This window comes from Sus scrofa, chromosome 2, assembly GCF_000003025.6.
Source record: "Sus scrofa isolate TJ Tabasco breed Duroc chromosome 2, Sscrofa11.1, whole genome shotgun sequence".
NCBI lineage: Eukaryota > Metazoa > Chordata > Mammalia > Artiodactyla > Suidae > Sus > Sus scrofa.
This window is the reverse complement of record NC_010444.4, coordinates 111,221,928-111,233,588: the sequence shown is the minus strand read 5'-3', so window position 1 is coordinate 111,233,588 and position 11,661 is coordinate 111,221,928. Positions and strand designations below refer to the sequence as shown.

At 33.8% G+C, this 11,661-nt stretch overlaps 1 long non-coding RNA gene across 1 annotated transcript in view; it reads left to right on the top strand.

Moving 5' to 3' along the window:
* LOC110259434 overlaps window positions 1,634-11,661 on the top strand; it is a 64,455-nt gene continuing 54,427 nt past the window's right edge. Inside the window, exons 1-4 of the long non-coding RNA XR_002341844.1 lie at window positions 1,634-1,794; window positions 4,624-4,840; window positions 8,516-8,604; window positions 9,864-9,945. This is a non-coding gene — a long non-coding RNA (uncharacterized LOC110259434). The remainder of the gene's footprint in view (window positions 1,795-4,623; window positions 4,841-8,515; window positions 8,605-9,863; window positions 9,946-11,661) is intronic.

Here is an 11,661-nt window from a genome sequence, read left to right as displayed (position 1 = left end):
GAATTAATGGATATTTATAATATTAATGTAAAGGTCATCTTGTTATATTCCATCACTTTTGAAAAGGAAGAAACTAAAACGTAGGGGGGAGGTAGACTTTCCACCGAAATATTCAATGGCAGCGCCCCATAACTATCCCCATTCAAATGTAGAGGAATTAGGCTAATTTGATAAATCATGAAGAGTCTTTTGAGACACTGGGTAGCCTATTTATTTGTTTACTTATTCATTCATTCATTCATATGTATCTTTTTAGGGCCCCACCTGTGGCATATGAAAGCTCCCAGGCTAGGGATCCAATTAGAGATGTAGCTGCACGCTTACACCACAGCCACAGAGAAGCAGGATCTAAGCCACGTCTTCACCCTATGCTATAGTTCATGGCAATGCTGGATTCTTAATCCACTGAGAGGTGAGGGATCAAACCAGTGTCTTCATAGATACTAGTTGGGTTCATTACTGCTGAGCCATGATGGGAACTCCCAGATAGCTTACGTTTTTATTTTCTATTTTATAAAAATGTGGTATTTGTAAATATCTAATTTGATTTAGTCTGTAAATGAAGGTCTTTTTTGTAAGTGAATAAATGTGCATGTTTCTTCACGTTTTGGAATTAACATTTTAACAAATAAATACAGAAAACAGGGGTTTGGTTTCTAAAATGTGAGCTGGAGTCAGTGGAAATTTAATCTAAATAAAAATGAATACTGTTCAATTGATCTTTTTTTTGAAATAATAGAAGAATTGGGATTTCTAACCTATACTTATGCCTCCTATAAGGTAAACCAATCTAGTAGATAAAACTGTGTATATTTTCTTCAGTATTTGACATATTGTTGACTTTTTCTATTCACTTGATGCATGTCTGGATTTTCCTTTTCAAACTGGATGATTGTGAAACCAGATCCCTGGCCACACTGAATACGGAGTTTTATTTTTCCATTTGACTGGTCATTGGCAGAATTCACTCAATAATCAGTAACCATGGAAATAAATGCGAATTTTATTACCAGAATGAACTGTTCAGAATAGTGAACAAGCAAAATGGCAGGAATTTAGTACAGTCTATTTTTCTTTTTACTATTTTGTAATCTAAGCTTTTATTATACCTTTCTAATGAGAAGCCCAGAGGGTAAACATGTTTAGTTTAGTACCTATGCCATTCTAATTCAACTGATCAATATTTGTCACAAAAATAATCAAATTTAAGTTATTAGAATGCCTCATCAAATGTAAGAGTGAAAACTCATAACTATTTAAAGGTAATATTTTTCCCCCTCACCCAGCATCTCTTTCCAGGTTTTTTAAGGCTGGAAACATGCAATAGAGATAGAAGGGGTGTAATCAGCATCTTCTGTCATTTTGCCTTGTTCCTCATCTCACATTCTTTAGTTGATTCTTCTGACTCTTCACACAAATTATATGGAGAGAAGAGGTACAGAAATATGGGTTTTGGTGAATATTTAAAGCTTGTTTTAATTATCTATGATCACATTCGTTAATTAGCAAGAATACTAAAGACAAGAAATCCAGTTTTAATAGGCTTTAAAGGCAATGATAATAACACTCCTTGTATGTCTTCACCAGCATTACATTGTGTTCAGTTCATGCTTATACTTCTACAGGTCACAAGAAAATAATTTAATTCATTTTCTATTGCCTGAATATCTACACATGACCAATGGCTGGAAATCATAGTTAGTTCAAGCATAATGAAGAGCTATCCAACTGCCCAACAACAACGGCAACAAATTCAGAATGAAAAGAGCTGTCTTGGAACAAATCTCCTATTAAGTGAGTGAGTTCTACTAGAAACTGAACAAACGCTTGGGGTACTTTATAATAACAGGTCTTCAAACCCCCATATTAATATAAAATCTTTTTAGCTGTTCACATATTGGCATGCTTTTTCTGCTATAAGTAATTTAACATTAAAAAAACTTTAATTTTATTTACTTAAAAAAATCTTAGCTTCAACCTAGTTGATCCTACTCATGAAATCCAGGCCTTTGTGTGCTAGTAATAGCTTAGTTTTCTATTACATATTAAAATAAATTGATAGCTATTAAAGTTTTAAATATCTGTCTGTGTGGCTTCTAAATCATCTTGTGTACCAGCCCTGAAAAATAGTTTTCTAGTGTGAAAGAGATGACCATTAAGCTTCCTTCCAGCCTCAGGATTTCATACTTTCTTAAATTTTACATTATATATGCATTTTTATTTGCACATTTTATGTATTCATATTTTCATATTTATGAGCATAATTATGTATGGCATATGTGATATTGGTGATTAATATTTAGTCTGAGCATGGTTGCCACTGTAACAGCATTTGGTAATAAAAACGTATCTATTTCCTCTCATATAAAGTGGTGTAAAACTAGCTTGGCAGCACTTCACTGTTTTATAAATTAAACCCAGTGGGCATTGCTGCTTTAAGCAATGTCTTCACACAGTAAGATATATAGTAGTCCTAGTTTGTTAACCTTTAAGAAAGTAAATTTACCTACTAAGAGTTTCACATGTCTTTCCTTGGTTTATAGGGTCTTCAAAGACCTACTGCCTCCTACCTTTCCAGCCTTATCAACTCCCTCTGTCACTTCTACTTTGTGTTCCAGATATGCTGGTTTTCTCTGAATTTTCTAAATCTTCATTCTGTTTTAATTCCCATATCTTTCCCCCTGCCTGACAACATCTTCCTCACTCCCGTTTTGCACAATTTCCATTCATTCCATAATGAGATGCTTCTAAGGGCACTTCTTTGTCTTTTCTAAATACCCAAGCTATATATTTTCAAATCTACTTCTTCTCTTATAGCAAGTAACACATTTGAAATTGTTCATTCAGGGTTTCACTCTTTCACTGGATAACATTATTGACTTTATTTGGTATACAATTTATGAATGTAAACACATGTGTAAGTTTCATATCATTATCACAATCAAGATACAAAGTAATTATTTCAGTCCAGGAGTTCTCTTTGTGGCTCAGTGGTTAACAAACCCAACTAGGATCCATGAGATTGCAGCTTTGATCCCTCACTTCACTCAGTGGGTTGAGGATCTGGCGTTGCCATGAGCCATGAGCTGTGGTAGGTCATAGACGAGGCTCAGATCTGGCATTGCTATGCCTGTGGTGTAGGCCAGCAGCTGTAGCTCTGATTTAACGCCTAGCCTGGAAACTTCCATATGCCATAGGTGAGGCCCCAAAAACAAAAACAAAAATTTTCAGTCCAAAAATATCTTTCTTGAAGCTCTTAATAATCATACTGCCCCAAAGCCCCTGTCTCTTCATAACCACCGATTTCTTCACTGCTAAGCTTTTGTCCATCTGAAAATGATATATAAATGGAATCATACAGTATATAATTTTTTGAGACCAGCTTCCTTCACTCAGAATAAGTCCTTTGTGATTCATCCATGTTATTGCATATATCAATAGTTCATTCCATTTTTATTGCTCAGTAGTATTATATAGTATGATTACGCCAAATTTGTTTGCTCATTCACCCACTGAAGAACAATAGGGTTATTTGCAAGTTTCATAATTTTTTTTTTTTTTTTTTTTTTTGTCTTTTTGCTATTTCTTGGGCCGCTCCTGCGGCATATGGAGGTTCCCAGGCTAGGGGTTGAATCGGAGCTGTAGCCACCAGCCTACACCAGAGCCACAGCAACGCGGGATCCCAGCCGCGTCTGCAACCTACACCACAGCTCACGGCAACGCCGGATCGTTAACCCACTGAGCAAGGGCAGGGACCGAACCCGCAACCTCATGGTTCCTAGTCGGATTCGTTAACCACTGCGCCATGACGGGAACTCCAAGTTTCATAATTATTAATAGAACTACTAGCTTTTGTGTGAACATGAGTTTCTATAGTTATTTTTCCATACCGTAAATACCCAGGAGTATGATTACTGGTTCTTATGGTGTGCATATATTTAACATTATAAGAAACTGCCAAATAGTCTTCCAGAGGGTTCATACCAATGTTGTATTTCCACCAGAAAGTTATGAGAGTTCCTGTGGCTCTGTAACCTCTCAACTCCTTGGTGTTCTCAGTATTTTTAATGCTAGCCATTCCTATTTTAACGCTGTATACCTATTAATATATGCAGTGTGTGTCACTCTAGCTTTATTTTGCATTTCCCTGATGACTAATGATGTCACATATTTTTTAATGTATTGTTTCACCATGCATATATATCATTTGAGAAAGTTCCTGTTAAAATTTTTACCCTATTTTAATTGGGTTATTTGCATTCTTAATGCTTAGTTCAGAAAGTCTTTAAATATTTTGAATACCAATCCTTTGCTGGAAGTATGGTTTACAAATACTTTCACACTCTGTATGTAGTTTTGTGTTTTCATTTTTTAACAAATAAAAACTTTAGAGTATGTTAATAACCTTTTTTCCTTTAGAATAGTTTCAGATGAATAAAAATTTACAAAGAAAGTAAGTATCTCCATATACCCAACACACGTTTCCTCTAATGTTAACATCTTACACTAATATAGGGCATCTGTCAAAATTAATGAACCAATAATGATATGTTCTTATTAACTAAACTCCATTCTTTACTCAGATTTCATTGGTTTTTACCTCATGTCGTTTTTCTCTTCCAGATGTCATCAAAGATGCCACATTACATTTAGCCACCATTCTTCTTAGGGCTCCTCTTGATTGTGGCAGTTTCTTAGACTTTCATTGATTGTGATGTCCTTGATGGTTTTGAGAAGTACTGGTCAGGTATCCTGCAGAATGCCTTTCACCTGGGATTCATCTGATGTTTTTATCATGATTATGCTGAGATTAATGGTTTGGGGGAGAAAGAATACAGAGGTAACATATCTTTATCATCTTAGCATAAGAACACATATTATCAACATGAGTTATCATTGTTTATTTTACCCAGACCAGCTGGCTAAAATAGTGTTGGTCTCGTTTCTCTCATGGAAAGGTACTCTGCTTCTCCCTTTCAAACTTTACTTTTGGGAAAATGTCACTATCGACAGCTCACATTTAAGGAGTTGTAGTTTTATCCTACTTCCTTGGGGGCAAAATAACAACATAGATTATTTGAAATTCTTATGCCGGAATATACGTCTGGTCTCAGTATTTTTATTTTTGTGTGTATTCATGCAATTTTATATCAGTATAGACTGCTGGGTGTTTACTTTATACCTGGGGCTATAAACCATCACTTCTTTATTTTGTGGTTCAACTTGTCCCCACCTTGTCCAACATGGGCTTTTTTAGTTGGTTCCTGCCTTTTTGACACGTACTCATTGTGATATTTAGTAGTAATTGTATTTAAAAAGTAAAAATTATGCCTCACCAGGCACTTTGTCTTTTTACCTAATTATAACACAGTGATTACCATATGCTAGGGACAGTGGCTATTTGAATACCTTAGTTTTTATTCCTGTTTTTTTTTTTTTTTTTTTTTTTTTTCTTTTTAGAGCTGAATTTGCAGCATATGGGAGTTCCCAGGCTGGGGGTTGAATGAGAGTGCAGCTGCCGGCCTACGCCACACCCATAGCATTGCCAGATCCAAGCCACATCTGTTACCTATGCCATAGCTTGTAGCAATGGTGGATTCTTGACCCACTGAGCAAGGCCACGGATCAAACCTGCATCCTTGTGGATACTAGTTGGGTTCTTAACTCACTGAGCCCCAATCGGAAATCCTATTCCATTTTACAGGTGAGGAAATGTAACAAAGTAAGGCAGGAAAGGAAAACAGTTTGACCCTAATAATACTTAAGGTGATTGCTTTTGTGTTAGTAACATAGTAAGGTGAAAAGTAGGGGAAGATAGATTTTGACAGGGTGCTCAGGAGGTATCCATCCAGTCTGCTCTGCTCTTCCCGATCAATGAATTACTTTGTTTCTAATTCTATTTAGACACCCCATACACTCCACTCTATTCTGTCACAGTTCAGTCCCTCGTTGTTTCTTGCTTGAATTCTGGAAGAGCCCTTAACTGATATTTCTACTTTGAGTCTTTCCTTTCTTAAATTCATTCTCCATCAGAGAATATTCCAAAGGCACGTTTAATTATGAGAGAGAGTTGAGCATTATGAAATAGTACAGACTTTGGAATAAGATTGGTGTGGATTTAAAATTTTCTTTTACCCCTCTCTTTGCTTTGAGCAAATTTGAGTTTCACCTTCCTTTATGAAAATATTTACTAAGCATATGGTTCTTGCAAATATTACAAAAAGTAGGTATCATCATTATTCTAAGTGCCTACTGTGGTACAAACACTAAGGTAAGTATTCGGTATGCACATCACAATGTTCTTATAAGGTGGATATTACATATAGATATGCAAACTGAGACACAGAACGATCACGTAGTTATTCAAGTTCACATAGATAGCAAATGATAAAGCAAAGTTTCAAACAGTCATTTTGCGCTCCAGAATTCATACTGTTTAAAACCACATGGCCAATTTCAGACTGAGAAAGTTTCAGAGCCAGGATTGGAATCCAAGTTTTCTAATATTTCAAACTCTATAATGTTATTTTTAAACAGCAAAACATGTAAAAATCATCAGTACAATGTCCAAAATATACAAAATATTAATAAATGGAAATGGTTCTCATTATTATTACTTTTATAATCATTATTATTTTATCTTATGGTTTAATATATTTTGTAGACTCTAATCACATACGTTGGCATACTTATCAAGAAACTATCATAATCTATTCTTTGATTTTTTTTTATTAATTAAATCTATGGTTAGGTCTACCTTTCTCTGTCATAGCTCTCTCTGTTCACCTTTCTTTCTGCTAAACACACAAAGATGCACAGAAATACAGAGTTAAGACAATATATATTTTTGTTACAATATTTGACAGTCTATTTTATTGCTCTTATGCTAATTTCTTTGTCTGGACTAACTCATGACCCCTTTTAAGGCTGAATAATGCCTAATGTTCATTTAATATTCTTAGGAAATCTTTCTTCTTTCAAAGAAACTTCCTTAACCTTCACTCTCATACTTTTTGTTCCTGTATTCCATTATCATAGCATATATCACTCTATCTTACATTCTTTCATATGTCAGATTGCCCTTTTAAGCAGTAAATTTCTTGAGGTCAAAGATGATGTTTTATATCTATGTTCTTCCATAGTTAGGACACAGTATAGACAGATTAAAAATTACAATTACCAATAACTAGTAAATGAACTTATATAATGACTCATCCTCTAAAATTTTCAGAAAAATGTTTTTATCTGAACTTATACAAATGGATTACTCAATTTTTTGCCCATTTTGTAAAATAGCAGCTAAAAGCGTTTCCCTATATACAACTCCTTATCAGTTTTCCTTGTTAGAAAAATAGATGTCCAAACAGTTTAGGATAAATTTGGAATTACACAAAATTGTAATGATTCCTTTTTTATAATGCTAAACAAACCAATGGGTATGTAAATTCAACTTAAATTTCATTACCTCATGGTTTATGAAAGACTGTGAGTAGGAAAATAAAAGTCTACTTTTGACACAATCTGAAAAATATATTTGACTGAAATATTTGATTTGAGGAAATTTGTAGCAGAAAGAATATGTGTACACACATCATGCTTCATTTCATTGTTACTTTTTCTACTTTTGGCTTGAAATTCAGTAAGTAGTCTAATTTAACAAACAATGTTGGAGTTCACATCATGGCACAGTGGAAACAAATCTGACTAGGAACTGTGAGGTTGCAGATTCAATCCCTGGCCTCGCACAGTGAGTCAAGGATCTGACATTGCCGTGAACTGTGGCATAGGCTAGTGGCTACAGATCTGGCATTGCTGTGGCTATGGCATAGGCTGGCAGCTACAGCTCCGATTAGACCCCTTGCCTGGGAACTTCCATATGCTGCAAGTGAGACCCTAAAAAAACAAAAAGATAAAACAAAACAAAAACAAAACAATGTTAATATCTCCAGAAAGGATGATAGAGTTCAAAGGGTAAATGTTTATGAAGTTTTTCCTAATTACTTATACATTGAATTGGTAAAGAGTCAAACTAACCTGGGAGATATTAGTCTTTGTAATACAATTAAAATCATCATTTTTAAAAATCTTCAGATTTGTCTGAGGAATGCAAAAATATTAGGATAAAATATTACTAGAGAAGCTAACAGGGGATCAGTGTTAATAATTATGCTAATTATGTTTCAACAACTTTAGAAAAAAACACTACCCTTGGTACTGGAATTCAAAATAAGGAATTAATTTGAAAGTATACCATCACTAATACAAATATGTACCATAACTAAATGCCTAGCATGTGTGGTAAAATTCTCTATGGAATAGTGAATAAGAGTTGAAATAATTAAACAAACCTCAATATATCACAGAAAGCTAAATCTTCAATAATAAATGGGAGGAAAATGGATTTATTTCTGTAAGTAGAGTGATCATACATGGACTATGAGACCTTTTCTGAAAGAACAGTGCCCCCACATTACTTTACTACTTCATTAAGCTTAAAATTCATCTTTCTGCTTAGTTTTCAGATCTGACCCCAGAATGAAATCAAATGGATGAATCACTATTAAAAATCCAGTTTGGAACTCCCCAATAGGACACATTTATGTTGTGAGTCACATGGAAAGTCCGATAGGACACATTTCTGTTCTTTTCTTTTTTCTCTTTTCTATTTCGCCAGTAGAGTCAGGATCATGTATAAAATACATATAATACTCTGTTGCTGAGTTAAAATAGGGAATCAAGTTTATAATTTGAAGGATAACAATGACTTCCAAAATTAGTTTAACTATATGGGGAAAAAGTTTTAATCAAAAATTTATTTAATATTCTTCAATATCTTGAATTGGTAATATAAAGCACATTATTAATATATGTGATATTTACATTTTCTGATGAAATTCCATTTTAATATTTTAATAATTCATTAAAATAACTAATAAAATGATTAAACAAATTATTGCAACTTGTTGCACAATTTCATTTAAAAGAAACTTCTCAAATTAGGCAAATAATTCTATTATGATGGTGCTTGGCCTAACTAAACCTCTTAACTGAGTGATTAATTTTCCCTTAAAAATATGGAACAAGAATTATACAAAAGAAGTACAATCGTTACTCAAAAATATTGTTTAAATCTGGAGAATTTTTACTTTATTTATATAAATTCTATTCCCCATATTAAAAATGTGAAAGTAATTGAAACTGGAATAATTGTTAGTTTAAATTAAGATATACTTCTAGTGTCTTTTCTGATTCTTGTTCACAATGAGTAGTTGGTAATGTACAACATTTATATATATAAAATTATACATATTATGTACATAATCATAAATTTGATTTGTTCCACCCAGTGATACTCAAACTAGCAGAGTAAAGTGGCTTCATGTCAGAACTAGGTATTATTTGAGTTTACTTCTGAAATATTTATATATTTGAGAATTTAAAAAAATCAAAGTGCATATTACATTATGCAAGTGCAGATTGTGCATAACATTTTCAGAAAAACTATGGCATGTTTTCAGTGATTTTTCAAAAAAAGAAGTTAAATAAGAAGGTATTATGCATGAGACAATATGCTATGTGAACATAGTTTTTTCTAAATAGTTGGCTTAAAACTTTAAATTTATACTTGAAATTACATATGGAAATAAGATATTCAGTAAATCTCACTAAGCATATAGAAGTTTAATTTTGGTTAAAGGTGCTCAGAGGATTGATAGAAAAGAATAACTTGCTTTGAATAGACACACACTCAACATGTTTTCATCTATAAGATTTAATAACATTCAGAGATTCAAAATGACATCTCTTTACTGTCCTAATGATGATGATTCCATGTCTCCCATATATGTCTTCCCTCTATGGAGTTTCCCTCTGATGACAAGACTAAAAATTTCAGATGTGATTATACCATTGAAGAAGTCACAACAACCATGGACTGACATAGGGGTAAGTTAAATAAATGTCTGATCAGCCTGTCAAATTTCCTGCTATGAGGATCACATGAGTTTTCTGCTAGGATTCTGCTTCCCAGGCAAGGAACTGCTAAATGCAGAAGGCATCTCTGTAGACCATGTCTATTGCAGGAAGAGTCACACTCACTGAGATCTTATCTACAAACAGAAAGCATTATCTTTGATTCATATTTTGTTGACAATTCTAAAGTAGCATAGTTTGAAAGAAGTTTGGCTGCCTTTATTCTCTAGAGAGCCCCAAAACAGAATCCAAGAATATACAATGGAGAAGAAAATAGTCTTTTTAATAAAGTGTTGGGAAAACTAGACAGACACATACAAAAGAATAAAAATGGACCCTTGTCTTATATCATGCACAAAGATCAACTCAAAATGTGTTAAATACCTTAAGGTGTAAAGGCACAGAATTCCTAGAATAAAACATAGATAATAAACTCCTAGACAAAATGTCTGCAATGATTTTTAAAATTTAAGATAAAAGTAAAAACAAGTGGGACTATATCAAAATAAAAAACTACATCAAAAAGTTACTTTATTTTACTAGAGCAGTCTTCAACCATAGTTCTCTTAAAACTTACCAAACCAAATCTCAAAAAAGCTTAAATTTTTCCCCAAGTTAGTAATAAATCAAATACTAAATGACATTTACTAACTCTTTTAAAATAGAAATGAAGGAGTTCCTGTTGTGGCGCAATGGTTAACAAATCCGACTGGGAACCATGAGCTTGAGGGTTCGATCCCTGGCCTTGCTCAGTGGGTTAGGGATTTGGCGTTGCCGTGAACTGTGGTATAGGTCGCAGATGTGGCTTGGATCTGGCATTGCTGTGGTTCTGGCATAGGCCAGCGGCTACAGCTCCGATTTGACCCCTAGCCTGGGAACCTCCATATACCGTGGGAGCGGCCCCAGAAAAGGCAAAAAAAAAAAAAAGAAATGGAAACATATTTGATGTACATAGCCATGAAGGACATAGAAGGGAAATAGTTTGAAAGAAGTTGGTCTGCCTTTATTCTCATTTCTTTGACTTTCATTCTGGTGAGGAGGAGAGATATTGGCCTTATGAAATCCCATGGGGCTTTTTGTTACATTTAAAAGACTTAAATATAGGAAAACATACTATAGGGATGGATTAGAAGGACAGTGATTGGAAAAAGAAATTCTCATCATCTGCATAATGTACTCTTTAAGCATTCTGTATTATCTTTTGTAGAATTATTACTCATAATTAACATGTATGTATAGGGATATAAGATATATGAAGGTGGGAAGGACAACTGTCAGGAATACTGCTCTATTTTCAATGTGTGGCCCAGGGCCAAGTGCATATAGGAGCTCCAATAATACTTTCTTAGAGGTTTGAAAAAATAACCTATATCATTGACTTTTTGTATATCAACCAATAGTTTTCTTTAAATGCTTTTACACTTTCTATTATATTTCATTTTGCTTAGAACTCATGAATTCGCCTCACTCTCCAGAAGCCATTTTTGATTTTTCTTTGATTGCAGGAGAAGTTCAAGGACTCAGTCATTATACCTACACATCAGATGGCATCTTTCCTTAACAAAGCAAAATATTGAAATGTCTGAGTGTTGAATCTTGTATTGGAAAGCTAAGTAGAGGCTTTCATACAATCCCAAATTTTTCAGTCTACATAAATCATCATTATCTATCTGATTACAAATTTTGAGT